The 17,741-nt window shown below is 31.5% G+C and overlaps 1 protein-coding gene across 1 annotated transcript in view; it reads right to left on the reverse strand.

Moving 5' to 3' along the window:
* Nucleotides 1–11,393, reverse strand: part of LOC113497200 (collagen alpha-1(I) chain-like) — an 84,353-nt gene extending 72,960 nt beyond the window's left edge. Inside the window, exon 1 of the mRNA XM_026876628.1 lies at nucleotides 11,154–11,393. The gene's annotated coding sequence lies outside the window, so the exon portion shown is untranslated. The remainder of the gene's footprint in view (nucleotides 1–11,153) is intronic.
* Nucleotides 11,394–17,741: the final 6,348 nt, after the last annotated feature.

Genomic DNA, 17,741 nt, shown 5'->3' on the forward strand with positions numbered 1-17,741 from the left:
TTCGTAGAATTTTTATTATGTAAGTATTAACCGTAATATGCTTCCACAATGTAGGCATAAAACCATTTTCTTAGAAATCTCAAGCCTAGTCGTGCATTGATGGGAAACCTCTAGAGAATAGAATATGTAACGTATTCAATTTTCGCGAAAACTTATTTCATAAATTATTCTCAAAATCGAAACGAGAATATGAACGGGTTTTCTGGCAAAATGCATTTTTGCGATGTCCCAGAATTCGTTAGAACATAAAATAACGTCAAAATGTTATGCGAAAACAATGACGATGCTATTTTCATCCGATTCTGCTAAATAATACCCAATATTTTGTAAACAAAATAAATATGGACATCTTTGATTGATCCCTTCAAAATATAATGGGGGATAAGCTTTCCATTTCGTTTAACTAGCTTTTGTCTGTGGATCTGCCCGTTGGGTGTAGGTTGTTTATAAAATGGAGGCTTTTGGGCGAAATTGTTTTTGGGATGAAATTACCATCCAATCAATTTCAACTAGCAAGTACTGCATATACAGACTTAAAATCAGTTAATACATACAATTATGATAACATTGATTTTCATAAACAAAAAATATAAGTGATTTTAATTCGGTTCTAGTTTAGTGTGTATCAGACAAAAAGAAAATAAAAAGCAATTTACCGAAAAATCAACAACTAGATTCTGAAAAAATATACATCATCAGTACCGTAGTACAAAAACTCGTTTACACTTTTTAATTACACTTCCTTAAACACTTAACCAAAAAAACATTTCTCAGAAAACCGTTTTGTTTCTATTTTCTGAAAATGTACGTAGTGACAGACAGCTCGACAACACTAATAGGCTTCCATTCAACAAGGAAACTTGAAAAACCTAATTGCAATGCGTTTCTCTTGAATTGTTTGCTCAAGAAAACAGTTAATTGGCACAAAATGAAACGTTGTATTTACTTGAGAATGCTCTTAGGAAGGTAGAGAACTGATGTTAAGAAAGTACTTACAATTAAGCTTTGGAACTTGAATGTTTTATTTCATGAATTCAATTATCGTAAGTTTAGGCGTAAGACTTATGTTGTAAGGTAATTTAAACCTCATTAGAAAAAAGAACAATCTATTACTACGAAAAACGTTCTCAGATTTTTAAATAAGCTTTACTCATCATGTTATCGTAATGAAAACTCATTTAAAATCGGATTGTCAAAATCATGTCAAATATCATCCGAACAAAACACAAACGTTAGAATCTAAAACTATATTGTCAAAGTTAACAATACCCATCGCAATTCCTATCAAACGATATATTGTAGAAGGCTCTACCTAACAAATGTCAGCTTCACAATGACGCATCCCGCATTCGTAAGGTCGATTTACACCATACGGGCTGAAATCGATTGCCGACTGTACCGACTCCGACTCACCGACTCTACCGACTCTACCGACTATCAGAACGGTCAACATCGAGCAATAATTTAGTTTCTTATCGCACAAACCGATCCGCTGACTCAAATCCGTTCGTATTACAACACGCTCTCGGAATATTGCGCTATTTCTAGATATAAGATTTGAGAAGGGATTGCCTAATGCAAATATTGTGGATGTGTGCTTAGATAAAATGCTTGGAGGAAGTAATTTAGAGGAAAGGTATCAATTTTGGCGTTGCGGTTGAATGTAGGCGAGATTCTGCGATCAAAGCGTATACGACCAGGTTTCATATTGACAAAAGATGAAAGGTTACCTACGTTGAGTAGGGATTAAAGTTTATACTTTGAGAAATTTGATAAGCTTTTGAGTTTCGTTGTAAGGACCAGATTTTGAGGCCAAGAGTTATGTAGAGCACTAAAAATTACACTTGTCCTTAGGACATAAGATGCTACAGAAATACGGATTATAAAGAGTCCTTTTTTTCTTACATGAGTCTCTAACTTGACTTCTCAGCAAGCATATAGCAAAATTTTTGTCATCAGATATGATTAAAAGAATTAGCGAATATTACTTGGCACTCAAACGCTCAAACCACTGCTTAATGGCTTGCGTAAGGAGTATTACAGGGTAAACATATTTAAACAAGCCAGCTCTTGAATTCAAAGTGACAAAACGGATAGTTTCCTTTATCAATTTGTGGAACATCTGATACGCGTTACATGACCAATAAATCAAGAACCTGTGGACACGGTAAATTCTTGGCACCAAACTTCCCTTTAGCGGTAGCATGAATAATTTTGGACAGTTTTTATTTACCGTAAGCAAGGTTTGTTTCATCTTTTCCGTTATATTTTCTTTGTACAAGCTCTATGGTATTGTGTCGTATATCTTATGATAGTGGTTCAAGATGATAAATAAAAATTTGCCACTTAATTATGACCATATTTGGCTAGGTGGATAATGGGAAAATTTTACAATTAAATACTTATTACTGCTGTTTGCGAAACTGTTTAACCTAATCAACTTTTATTTAACATTTTAGTTTTGCATACAGTAAAATAATCTAGAAACTTGGTGATTTTAGTCTGATATTAACTTAAAAATAGCATTTTATTGGGTATATATGTAAAGCAAGTTTCACCCTTGTTAGTACGACTAATTGAAGTCCTAATAGGATTATAAATAATGTGCACAACGCCACACATACATTTTTGGCCCCATTCTAGCGTCACAATTAGCACGCGATCAGAATGATTTATTTTATTAAAACTATATGCTGGCATTTTATTTATTTAATTAGTTCATTACGAAATCAGAAATTTATAAAATAATCCAAGTTAATATTTTGCCTGAGTACGTCCTAATATGGAACTTCGAATGATATGAAATAAAAGCTGGAATTTTGTTTAAAAACTGTGCATGTTTTTAGTTGTTTTTCTTTACAACGGACGTAATGGCATCGTATAACACATTAATTGAAATGTAAAGGGATTTCACGTAAGAAAAATCAAAAACAAAGAATTACATATACAAGTGCCGTGTAGATCATCACCGGCCTAGCCTTTTCCCAACTAATTTGGGGTCGGCTACCAGTCCAACCGGTCCAACAGGTTTCAGCTAAGTACCAGTGTTTTACAAGGAGCGACTGCCTATCTGACCTCCTTAATCCAGTTACCTGGGTAACACGATACCCCTTGGTTAGACTGGCTGTCAGACTTTTTCAAGCTTCTGACTACCTGTAACGACTGTCAAAGATGTAGGAATAACAGCCGGGACCCACAATTTAACGTGTAGATATCAAACATTATTTATTAAGTTAAATAGTCCCTAACATTTAACGATTCCTTAAAAGAAACAACGTGCTAATCGGGTTTGCGCTGTTAAGGCTAAATACAAGAGAAAAAAAAACACTGCACAAACTAATGGCAATGCTAACTGTTGTTTAACTACGATATCTATTTTTATTGTTACAGCTACAACATAAATACATCATCTATGTAGTAACATTATTTTAACTGTTCACGTACGTTACGTTACGTGTTTCTGTCAAGGTAACCTTTGGGTACAAAAATCGAAAACCATAATAAAGTGTGCACCATTCTCAGACACAGCAAGTTCCATATTTAAGATAGTTGACTAAACAAAGCACCGCAAGTCGAGTTAAGGTAAACGGGGCATTATTTTAGCGACGCCGTATTTTAAATGCTAAGGCCTTGGCAGGCGGACCAATAAAACTCTGTCTAGAATGTCAGCACTATTTCCTAGTGTTTATACTTTCCAGCTGGTTTGCTCATTATTACGCTTATGAAGTTAGGTACTGAGGTATACAATATTTAAGCACATCAAGTATTCTTGATATTTCTGTTGTGTATACACTCAGACTGGATACTTCTATTTGTTTAACAATAGTCATATTATCTAGTTTTTTGAACCGAGTAACCATGATTTCGAAAAGTACTTTCAAATATTAATGTGAAATCAAAGTAGGTATTTTATGGTCAACCATTTTTTTAAAGGTATGCAGCATGTTGCTGCAAAAGTTGTTCGTATTTTAAATAGACTATTTCAAAACTCTCATACAGAATTTTTAAGGGTTCTGAACTAGTATATCTCTGTATGTATCAGGCAGTATCTCATAAACCGTGGTAGCTAGACAAGAGGCTAAAATTTACACGGATAATAATTTTCTGGTGGAGAACAACTAAAAATAAAAGATCGAGAATAAGTAACGCTTGTTCCATAGATGTATGAGTATCAAACAAATGTGTAAGTACCCGACACGAAATGTATTTAACACGTAAACTTTTTACTTAATACACTTGGAATCCATCTCACACTTGACCAGTTATTATCGGCTGATAACGATGTCATATTATGGTAAACACATTTCGTTTTTAAGAAACGACTGGTTATTGTAGAAATTTTATGATTTACACCCGTTGATGTATTGTATGTTTAAATAGTTGAACACGTTTTATACGTGACCCTCCGAATCTTAATATGATTTAAAAAGATTAATATCTTTTGAAAAGTCTGGAATTTCAAAAGTAAATTAAAAACAGCGCGATGAACCTTGGAATCAAATTATTTTTAATTCTCATTTAAAGTCCAGACTGCATATTAAACAAAAGAACTTGAGTCCTTAATTTCAGATAGTTCAAGTTCATTGTTTTTTAGTTTTAGATTATTCGTGTAGAGAAGACTTCTTAAATCTCACTGTAACATGATAAAAATTAAAAAAAAAAATATTGAGAAATCTAATATATATTTTGGCCTAGATTATTACTGTGCTAAATAGATACCTATTTGCTGTATTCAACAAGATTTTTTTTACTGAAATGTTTAATAAAAGCTGAGATAACATTGATTTCACAACAAAAAAGTACAACCGCATCCGAATAAGTGTCAAAAATTATGATTTTTTTAAGAGACCAAATAAAAACAATTTCACGTAAACTTAAAAAAATCGTTACATTTTTCCCGAAGTTAGTTTTTTTACTCAAGTAAAAAAAAACGCACAAAATGCAGGCTAATTCAAAACCTCGTTTATGAAATCTGTTTTAAAAATACGAAATCGATTTCCCTCAAAAAAAATCTTTTAAACCGATAAAGACATCTCTACAACATAATAGCTTTGCCGTGTACGTTTGACGGACGTATTTTTAGGAACCAACAAAACGGATTTGACTGAAATTCAATCATATACGGACTAACCAAGTCAGTCATCCACAGCCCGGTCATTCACCTCCCTAACTACGTTTAAAACGAGGCTAGCTTTTAGATTTGAAACTAAACTGCATTTTTTAGTCTGAATTTAAATGTTTCATTCTTCGTTTGTTTTAAAATGCTGTTACTTTTGTATCGTTGTTTCGAGTGTCATCTAAGTTTATGTCTATTTTTTTTTCTTGTATTAAAAAGTTTAACATGGCTACATGAGATTTTTTTAATGTGAAATCTAGAATCATGTTATTATCTTTCAGGTACGTGGTTAACGAGAATGGAAGAGGTTCCAATAACTGGGAGTTTAGTAATTTTAACGTGTTATTAAGCAGTTCCTACAATTTGAGCCTGGATTATAATAGTAACTTGTCCAATTGAATTGCAGATTTGTTTGATGCTTTAAAGCATTCATTCATGTAAACCAATCAAAAAGAATACTGCCAATTTTGGGAATAATTTGGAAAATTATTTCTAAAGATTCTGAAGTCACTTCCATGTGAACAAAGTCGCCGGTATAGCTAGTTAATAGTATAATCATGTTACTGTTCCCCTCACTCACAGTTCTGTTAATATGATAATATATAAGACTAAGATACACCATGAATAACGGGACCCTTTGTAAACAAATACTACATCTTATGGTGAAATAATAATTCAATAATGGCTATGTTTATCCTTCTCATATTAGATGTATGAATGTTTCTTCCTCTTTTACGCAAAAACCACTTAATGAATTTAGAAGAAACTTGGTACACAGATATTTTTTTAACCAGGATTAATACGTAAGATAGTTTTAATCCCGATTTTATGTTCCCGTGGGATCATTTGTAGCGGGCGGGGCCGCGGGCAACAGCTAGTCATCTTTAACTTTAACAAGTAAGGCATCTTCATCGCTGTACATTTCATTGACAAAACCCAAATATTGGTTTGTTTATATTTGGTTGACTCTTCGGATCAGAGTATAGCTCTTGGTGTCACTGATTAGATATTGGGATACTGTTTTCTCAATATATTGACGCTTGAAACAATATTGATTTTGATAAATTATATTGTATGTTTAGTTAAATTGTACCCTCTTACATTTAAAAATATGACATTGATAGTGAAGAGTTGTTTAGGTAATCATTTAAAATGGTGAAAATTTTTTAAATTTTCCAAAATATATATATTCCAATAAATAAAAAGTGCGAATTCAATCGACGATAAACCTTACTTTTTTAATTACGAAACTAATAAAACCTTGAACCAACAACATGAGAGCTTAATTCAATGATTATAGTTGTAAATAGCGTAATTTTAATAGTTATAAAAATTAACAATTTAATCAAATAATATTTTTCACACTTAGTTTTTTTAACAGCTGAAAAATATTGTTAAAAATTTTGCCACCTGTCTGCAACCTTTAGTACAAAACTTTATTACACGGTACGTTATCAAAAAAGTTCATTTAACTTATAAAAAGGTGGAGAACCCGCATATACATTAACTTACATATTCATAATTTCAGGTCTTATAAAAGTTTTTGAGCACTACCAAAATTTTATGTCACGTATTTCCATAATAATATCTTGGTATTAAAACTTTTTAATGTAATGGTGATTCTGTGTACGAAAAGTATGAAGCTGAAGGATTTGTGATTTTTTATGATAATACACAAATTTTCTCTAACAGTGAACTGTGTACGTCAACCTTAGTCTCTATCATTATAAGAACCATTTTACTATGACACTGTGTATACTAAGAGACACTGCTGTAATCCTATGGTACAAAAAGGAATATTCTTATCTTTTCTTATCGAAAATTACGTGTACTGTAATAATAATTAATACGACATCAGCTTTACCATGGCTTTTCAAAATTTTGTAAAAATGAAAGTTTTACACTAGCATCAAATAAACACGTTTAATTTATTATTTCAATTATGATTAATTTTGAACGTCATTTAAATTTGATAACACTGCTCTTCGTTCACTGTTCCTTAAGTGCTCTAAGAAGACACTCCATAGCAATAATCCGAATAAAATCAATCAAGGCATGTATTCTTTCGTTTCTCCAGCCTGATAATTTGAGAATGAATTTAACTTATCTTTTAATACAAGAAACAATTCAAACCTTCGTGGCTACATTCCTTTCATTCCACTTTTATTCATACTTCACAATTTCTCTGAAAATATTCCGATTACCATTTCTTGTTTTGTCAAAAGAAAACCGTTTTGATTACAATTGAAACAAGCCTTTATTTGCTGAGCAAGAAAGTTGGTAAGTGTGTAGGTTTACGTTCCATTAACTTTGAGTAAATACCGTGTTTGAAAGTCACCGCGTAGGTTGTAGGCCTACAAATTGAATAAGGTGGCTTAAAAGTTCATGTTCAGTTTTATTGAAGAGGTGAAATAATGTTGATTGAGAGTGTTTTGTCTAGACTAAAGGTTAAAACAGGTGAATGTAAATGTCTTAAAGAAGGTAGTATGCTTGAGGTTTTTTCAAGTGTGCGTTAAGCTACGTCAGACAGGTATGTCAGAGAGCAGTTTTGACTCTACACCAGGTTGTGCATCAATCATAGGGAATATGTATTTTATCTAAAATTGTTGACTACAACAATCAAGATGGACTGAAATTCACATTCGTCATACACAAACTAAAAAAAATACATAGGGTAAACATATTTACCACAAATTTTTTTTAGTTCGTTGACAGTATATATATGCTCATATACATAAATAGCAAAAAAACTTGGATTAAAAATTTTAATGGATTTCTAATACCAGTTTACTTTTTTTGTAAAATTTATGAACTGAACTGGTTTTTTAAATATTTGGCTTCAATGTTATAAATCCAGATTAATTTTAACAACCAATTTGACGTTTAAAATAATTCGAATTCTCTAGTTGATGCCACCCAACCCACGTAATCCTGAGCGTATGCTGATATTACCACGTAAGTGTAGAGAAATCAGTAATTCATAAGGCTGCAATCATGAATTTTAAATTAAATTATGCCCTCTACAAACCTGAATTAACCCCCAGATGACGGTTAAACAAATTAAAATATGCTGTGGCGAGAGAATTTTTCTACCATAAAAAATACTTCACGGAACTGGTACATAAATCGGAGGAAAATTGTTAAAATTTTCATTAAATTATATTGTCAAGTTAAAGCATGAAAAGTTATATTCATGTAACAGATTTTCGATATCTTTTATAATAAATTATATTCCGATGTAGGTTTTGTTTTTAATATTTTCGTTGAATAATTATTATTAAAAGCTATACCGGTCAAGCTAATAAAACAGTATCTCGTAATCTGTCACTTAGCTTTATTATTCGATCGTTTCTATTTTGCATTATACTGCGACTAATATCATCACTTTTTTTGAATATTATTTAAAAAATATCGAATATTTTATTAGATACCTAAATCATTTTCTACCACTAAGTTATCGATATATACCTATTGTAACAAGTTTCTATACCTAATTTCTAAACTAGTAACAGTTACAATATTAGCACAAACCAACTCATTAACCTGCCATTCACCTATCATTATTATATGACCTTTTACTGCCACCATAATTATTATTTTGATTAAACTCCCTTTAATCTGAAAATTAACGAATATACTATAAAAGCTTTCGTCACTTTAATTCGAATAAATTATAATAAAATGTTTGACAATAAAGTCCTATTAACCCACTTTGTACGATGACGTCATGAGGTAGTTAACACTATTCAATTGTTTATAGTTTGTTGGCGGCCATTATGTGAATGGTGGTCGTTATCTAGGGATGGAAGTATAGAAGAGATTGTTTAGTGTGAGGGAGTTAGATATAAGGGGTGATTAATAAGGACGAATGTAATAGGAAATATACTAAAACATATATGTATATATATATATGTCGTATATTATGGTGTTGGTTCGAAATTAATATGAATAAGTTTGAAAAAAGTGTTATATTGGACTATCTTTAACGCAAAAAGTTTTGTTATAAATAATTGATACTCAATAAATTATCGATAAAGTCGTCTCTGATATTTTGAACGCTTTTACAGAAAACTGTAGTTTTTGATTCAGTAATACAAATAATATAGAAAGTATAAAAGAGATGATATTAACCTTATGCAATGGCACGAGTCTCTTATGAATTCATTGTAATATGTAAAAATAAACAAAATTTTTGTTTGTTGCGATGATAAATTCAACTCTCGAGAACGAAATTATTCGAGTGATCAGCAGCAAACTACACACGACTCTACCTTTGTTAAATAATTCTAAAAAAAACATAAGTTAAAATATAAGTAGTAGTAGTATATGTGTTGCCACTATAATTTTGCATTGTTCCATTTACATAGAAGTTAGCAACATATAATTCCCTGTAGAATAGTAATTGTATGCTACAGACGACGCCACTTCGAGGTCATTTAAAATGAATACAGAAGCCTCGGCTAGAGCAGAACAAAATACGATCGGTAAGCTGAACGGTATTGTGAAGGAAAAGATTATGTACTGGATTTTACAAAAGGTTTTTTTTAATGTTTCTTATTTTATCTTTACTTCTATACTAATATATAAAGCTGAAGAGATTGTTTGTTTGTCGAGCTAATCTCAGGAACTACTAGTTCAATTATTATTTTTTTGCGTTGAATAGACCATTCATCGAAGAAGGCTTTAGGCTATATATCATCATGCTGCGACTAATAGGAGCGAAGATACAATGGAAAATGTGTAAAAAGCAGGGTAGCTAGGCAGGTATAAATCATAACTTATATATTCTAACTACACGGTCGAAGTCGCGGGCAAGAACTAGTTTTATATAAAATGGTTGTATATTGTATTATTGTTGAACTGTTCTATTGTTTCGAAGTGTAAATTAAACTTCGGAGTATTAGATCAGGAGTGCAGTGATGAACCCAATGCAGCTTATTTTAATTGTAAAATTGAGTGAAAAACATGAGAATCGTTGTTTTAATGACGTTTGAGAAACTGTCAATATTTAGTATAATACGTAATTTTCGTTTTCTAAGATAACACCTTTTTCATACGGGGCTCTCTTTACAGACCAGCAAAAATATTAGATAAAACCAGTTCTGAGAAAACCTCTACATTTTGGGAAAGTTATTTTTAGTTTTGTTTTAAATAGTTCATTTTTGTACTTTAAAGTTCATACATACACTCAAGTGTCTGCAAAAGCAAATTTCTCTCGAAGTGAAAAATTATTTCCACGATAAAAAAATTGCAATTAAAACACAAATTTTTAAAATTTCAAATTAAAAGTATCTTAAATATTGAGTAGGTACCTATGTGTATAATATCTTTTTGGTTCAACAATTTGAATTCTAAAACTTTCAGTTACATGTAAAAACGAATACACATTACAGGTTTTTTTTTCATTCGGAAATAGTTTTGTAAGTAATTGAAAATAAAACAATATAAATTTCCTAATTAATAACCTGCTAGTAGTAGCTTAAAAATCACAAAAGCAAAATATTCATTTTTTAATTGATTAAACTATAGTACCTACAGATTCTTTAAAATCCCCTCATTATAAAAACCTAAAATGAAAACCTATCTTAACATTATTAAAGTTACGAGGTATAAGAATTCGAAATCCCACAAAAATAATGGATCCGAGTTTGAGTCAAATAAAGCCTCAAATGCCATTTTGTAAAAAAAAACAGATTCAAATTTATTCGATAAAACCCTATCGTTCTTTTAAAAGCAAGGCAAAGAGTGTTCAGTTATATAAAATAAACGGTCTGCATTAAACTTACATGTAATGATGATGACTCAAGTAAAATAAAATAACCCATTTGCAAGATGAGAGTTAAATGTTTCCCGCTGAGAAAGCTATCAATGAGCGGCTCTTTAAAACGGCTAATAACTGTACTTCCACAAAGCTTTCTTATCTCAACGGACCATTAGTTACCGGCGCTTAACGTTTTACGTTCCCCGTCTAAAATAAAACCTAGTTCCAAAAGTGCTACAACTTAAACCTATTTTATTACGAAGTTAAACATTTTACCTGTTAAACGAGTCAATTATCGAAAAAACATTAATGAAACACGAAAATAAAACACAAACACGGTCACAGTTGAGTCACTACACTAAGTCGGAGTGAGTCACTCGGTCCCGACTTGGCCCGACTGTACGGTAAGGTTGGCTTGTAGCGGCGTAGCGCTACACGTCCGACGCTCTACAACGCCGCGGCGGCACTGGCTACGCGGCTACGCGAGCGCGCTCCAATCCTCGAGTTACAGTTCGGATTATTGCTCGTAGCACAGATTCTACAATCAATAGCTTTAGATAAAATAGTTTATTAATTTAGGCATTTCATATCTTTAATTAATCTTTTCATACTGAAATACTCAAACACATTTAAAAATTTATATTATTTATTATATGGTAATATTTTATGAATCACGTCAAGCTATTGACATATTATAATATTCATTTATTTACTCAGATTTCTGAGATATTACTTGCCAAGTTAAGCATTACATGTTCATACAACGTTTCGTTCACGGAGATGTCGTGTTTGGTGTCAACAGTAAGCGTGTGTCAGACACTTCTCGGAATAGAGTAAGCCGGAAGAAGATATCCGGTGCATTAGGACTCGTGTAGAGATAAAACTTTATAGGATATTAATCAAAGGAGGTATATACTTTTGTAATATATTTGCTATTCAAAGGATTAAGATTTTCATATTAGTGAATACCTACGTAATTTAAATCTAATAGTAGTAAACGTAATAAGTGCTCTTTTCAGGTGTTAATTAAAACCGATCAAGTGCGAATCAGACTCGTTACACAGATGATTCTGTACAATAAAGCTAACGATGTATAAATGGGCCTGATAAAAAAAAATTGCCGCTTACCAACAAATTTATGGCCATCACAACAGTTACTTAACCTCAATCATACATGATCTGCGAAAATATCATCTTGGTGACGGATAAACGGATAGCCGTAGCCTCAGTAACAGGGTTCCGTTTTTAACCGTTTTTTACAGAACCCTAAGAACTAAGTATTTTGTTTAGGTTAAAATAATAATTGATCATCATCTGATGATTTTCCATCGGAAAAAAATAAATTGATAATTCTTTTAAACATTTAATTAGTAAATATTATTGTAGAAAAGTGTTAGCAAAACGTATAAATTTCTACTTCAACAGTGACACTGGGATTCATTAGTATCGTATAGAAAATCTAAAGCAAACGATTTATTCAATTTAAATTAATTGTGTTTCGTTCTTGATTGAATGTATATTAATTGGCTATTGAGTATACAATTTAAATCGTATTTTAAAAACTGAATGTTTTATCATTGATTTGGAGCCTATTTTTTTAAATATATTTTAAGACTAACGCGTTGTCAAAAAAGGTCATACATTGAAATATAATATAGAGTCATTGAAAATTATGCAGATCACTTTGCTTGCATTGAGCATATAACCCTAAGTTGTTGAATTATGGACTCCACTTGCCTACACTTATGGTGTCATTTCGGAAAACAATTACAACGATTATGAATATATTAAAAGAAAAAAGAAATAAAAACAGTCAATTCGATTTTACTAGTATAGTTTATTATGGTTTCTTATTTTTAAAAAAGTTCTATTTTCTTTGAGATAAAAATAACCTTCATTCTCATTTTAACAATAATTTTATCTGAAAAAAATAATAATATTCTTAATAAAGAATATTATTATTTATTTTTACTTTTTTACGCATTAATAAATGCGTAAAAAAGTAAATTTCATTAAAGCATTCAAAGGAAAATCTGTTTCCGGCGTAAAAACAATTTGTGGAGTTACGGCTGACCGTTTGACTCGTGTTTTCCGGTAAAATTATTTTTTTTGAAAAAATCTTTTTTTGAAATCCCGATTTGCGGATTGAACCGACAGACGAGATTTATTTGGCGGTGGTGACGCACAGGTTTAACTGTTTTATGGGTTAGGTAAGCAGAACTACCAACTCTACTGAATTTTAAATTTGAGAGTTGAAGACCTATATTAGAATAATAGTAGGAATAATTCAGTCAGTATTATGATATATTATTTAACTTTTGGTAGTAGAATATAGCATAGACTTTACGATTCTGAGATTTCTCTTCTTCTGACAGTCCTCTTAAGTCGTTAAGTCTAGGACTATTTTTAAAGTAATATGGTTCACAATGTATTGGATTTGTCGTCTCACTTCTATAAAGACATCTGCTGACTGAGACATTGATGTAATGATCGACTTATATCAATCAAATATACTTCCTTGTTACGTTTATATCTGAAATGATGTTAAAGAATTGTATGAATCGCTTTATTATCTTTACATTTTAACAAAGTTCGTTTTGAAGTAAATACATTTTTTGTTTCTTAAAAACGTTTTTATCGCTACGGTTTATACTGAGAGCGCAGTCTAAGAGATAACTCCGTCAAAGTGTAACTGAAACCAAAATCTATTATTATATAACAAGAACAAACTTCTAGATGGAAGATGTACAGTAAAATCGGCTCCCAAAAACAATTAGAGCATCGCTACTAAATACGAAACGACTGCATCAAACTTTAAAACGGTCCCAAGTTTTGTACGGACGATTCAAAATAGGTTTTCGGTGGCTATTTAAGTGAAATCCGTTTCGAAGTTTCGAAACGCTCAAAAATTATATTCATTGTTTTAATGCAATGGAAAGTTTGACGTTAATATTTAAGATTATTGAGTAAGTGGTTCTTATTGAAGTAAATATAGAAGTTTATTTTGGATTTGTTATTTGCTTTTGCTCTATTTTTTGGAATTTTTAAAGTATTATAACATATAGTGATATAAGTAAACAAAGCGTGTTAGAAATTGCTTTTGCTGTTTGTCAAGAGTTTTTCATTTTCCGATAAATTTTTTTAACGTTTTTAAAAGAGAGTCTTCAAATATTTGTTCAAAGTTTTTTTAATTAATGGTTGTGCGACCCCTCTCTAAGGTTACATAAACTAGCTTAGCTAAGTAAATATATGTTTAAAATATTTGTGTGACCTACAGACACTTGACCTAGGTTTTATATGTATGCATGTGGCTTACACGAACTGAGTACTGTGTACACTCACGATATTGCAAAGAATCGGGGTTCAAAATAAACAATTTTATTTAATAATACGAGTTTTTTTTTTCGTTTTTTATCCAACGAATATTCAGAAATAATGTTCTGTTCTTGAATTTGTATAATAAACGGGTGGATATAACAATAAACGATATTTGTTATACAAATACACAGCCAAGATAATAAAAAAATATGTATGTATGATAAAATGTTTTTCTACATTGTTTATACATGACAACCGAAAATGCAAGTTTCCAAACATAGCTTGTGCATCAAAGTAACAAAAACAGGAACATATTACTGAGGCATGGTCTATCTGCTTGTCTGTCACCATCTTGTATCATAGGTGATGTATTTCTGCTGCCACTATAGAAACTCATACTGAAATTAAGATTGAAATTGAACAACCCTAACATTTGTTTGTCATCCAACCAATTTGTTTCTTTTTAACTTATTTGTAAGGAAACTTCACTCACAATCTCACTCATTAAATAAATTATTTAACAGGATACTTGTCTAATTTATCGCACATTTATCATTTTTATTCCCGACTAACGAAGGATATATCAATAGATTATCATCACAGGCGTATCGTTAAACTCGTCCGACCGAAAAGGTAAGTACTTGTATAGGCTCGCCTAAAGGTTATACTTATCTAGAATTCCAGATATTTGTTACAAACCTTGTTAGCTATAAATTTAAATTTAACTAGCTTGTCCACGACTTCGATCGTTTGTTGACTTGAATGTCACTTTAACGATTGACACTACACACGCAACTTCTTACCGTTTTATGGTTTAAATCCATAGTATTTATGGTATATATCCTATAACCATCCTGAGTACATATGGGCTGCCTAACATTAATGGAATGTTTCAAATCGGACCAGTTGATCCAAAATTCGTTCAAACAAACAAACTGTTAAGCTTTATATTATTAGTAAACATTATGCTAAAAGTACAAGGAAATAAGTAATAATTTTAAGTATAACGCGTATTTTTTTTTTACATTTTAGTTTGTGTCAGATCAGAATCTTCATCGTTTCGTAGGAATGATTTATCGGGACTAGTTCAGTTCGCTTAGTTGAGTTCAAAACAGTTTAAACCGAGATTGATTTCCTTATTGACCTCTTGATTTTGATTGCACTAATGACTAGACAAACTAATTGAATATTAACGTTGTAATTAGTTGTGAAATTCAAATAGAAGTGTTACTTCACTAATTTTGGGTAATAAAGATAATATTTTAATGTCTTTTTATATAACGTAGTTAAAAAAATATGGTTATGACATTCTTCAAAGCAAACGTGGTGTTTTTAAATAATTAAGGTTCTTAATAAAGGGCATTTTTATTATATCGAATAAATAGAAAACTGATTGAAACTAAACACACAGGGTTTTTGTATTACTACTAGCTATTACTAACGTCTTCGCTGTCGCTTATAGCTACAAAACATTATCCTTCCTTAATGCAGTCGGATAGAAGTAGGCTGTTACAGCTACTTTTACAAGAATTTCATCAATATTAATCTAGCAGTTCGGACAGAGGTAACAAACAAACAAACAAACTATCGTATTTATAATATTCCTGTAGCTATAATTATTAAGAGGTGATAAAAATCCAACTAAAGGTCAAAATCCCCGTTGTTCATGTTATTTACCTAAAGACAATCAATTAAAGAATACTGCCCACAGAACACCTACTATCAAAACGTTGTAATCTGGTAAAACACACAAAAGCCTGCTGTTTTATGCCTCCAAGCCCCAGTTTGTTTTCCATACAAATAAAAACATTTACGATTTTCATCTAAAATAAACCGACTAAGTGTGAGTTGGATTCAAGCGCGACGGGTTCCATACCAATCTATTCTAATATATAAAGCTGAAGAGTTTGTTTGTTTGTTTGAACGCGCTAATCTCAGGAACTACTGGTCCAAATTGAAAAATTATTTTTGTGTTGAATAGATCATTCATCGAGGAAGGCTTTAGGGTGTAATCCATCACAATGCGACTAATAGGAGCGAAGATACAATGGAAAATGTGAAAAAAACAGGGCAGGTATAAATCATAACTTATATCTTCTACCCACGGGGACGAAGTCGCGTGCAACAGCTAGTATCTAATTAAACAAGTGTTTAAAGAAGAGTCGTTTTATAATCTAACCAAATTATTTTTTTAATCTTTTAATATCAATAAAAACACGTAATTTCTGAATAAATTAGGGTATAGTTCTGTGAGCATATTAGAGTTTATGTTTGCCGTGCAATGGGATTGTCTGAAAGGGTTACCGTGGGAAAAGGGAAGAAAGGCGCGAAGGGAAAAAGATGGAATTAAGTAGCATAGATAGGTTTTACTAGAAGTCTAACACTCGCTTCCACTCAACCCAAAATGAAAGGAGTTGCATTTGAAAACTTATCATCCGAAAAAAAGGCTGTAGTGCATGTTTTATAAGCTATACTCTTATAACAGGTGAAAAAACCGTCCCCGTCCCGTTTTAAACATTCCGTACAGAAACATAAATTGAACAAACAAGATATTTGAAAATCGAGAATTTAAAAAAAAAACATATATTTAAGTACAGAAAAAAAAATTTATATCATGAAAACATTGCTTCAGAATTTTGCCGAAGAAACTGAAAAGTTTAATAAACGTTACCGCTTTCGTAATCATTACTGCTATAGAATAAGATGGCAAAGAATTTGGAAAGAAGTCCGTATTACGATGTAAAGTGACTTCGAACAGGATTGGAAACAAATGATTAAATTAAGAAATTAGGACAATTTGCTTAAAGTAAAAGATTTTAAATGCAAAGTTCAAGTTGTAATGAGGCGTTTTAAAGTTGTATGTATGTATTAATACCTATGGCTTGTGGCTCCGAGCGAGATATATCGGTTATAGAAGTAGAAACACCACACAACATGAAAGTCAGATAATAGTAGCCTAGCGCAGTCATTTTCTAGTAATTTTATCGAAATCTTTCCAGCGGTTTGGTGGACGATTTTTTTTGCCTGTAACTTTCCCATACAAATTACAAAAAAGGGTGCGTGTAACCATCACACACGATTAAATTAAAACCTTTCTCTAAAATTTTGGATTGAATTGTATATAAAATATCTATTACTTAACTAAATAAAAAAAAAACCGGATGTTACACAAACGTGGCACCACATTATTGTAACTTGTCCTGCTGTTACCTGCCAGTCGCGCATCAAGATTTTTTTACCTCAAAAATGTACACCTTACACAAAAACCAAGAGCCCACTTAAACAAATACGTCGTGACCACTTAAACCCTAAGCATACCTTAATCAATCGACTCTCATTTAATTACGTTTCAAGTAGATATTGACAGAGACCAGTCCACTATTGATGCAGTGACAGAGACTAAAGCAAACAGAGTGCATACGTTAATTAATGGTAATGATTACTCAGTAAATATGGTACTAGTGATGCTAAGTATATGGCGTTTGAACGAAGACCAGTATTTGTTTGAACGGGTCTCTTAGATTTGTTGAAGTGTTTCCGTTTTAT

Source organism: Trichoplusia ni, chromosome 1 (genome assembly GCF_003590095.1).
Source record: "Trichoplusia ni isolate ovarian cell line Hi5 chromosome 1, tn1, whole genome shotgun sequence".
Taxonomy (NCBI): Eukaryota; Metazoa; Arthropoda; class Insecta; order Lepidoptera; family Noctuidae; genus Trichoplusia; species Trichoplusia ni.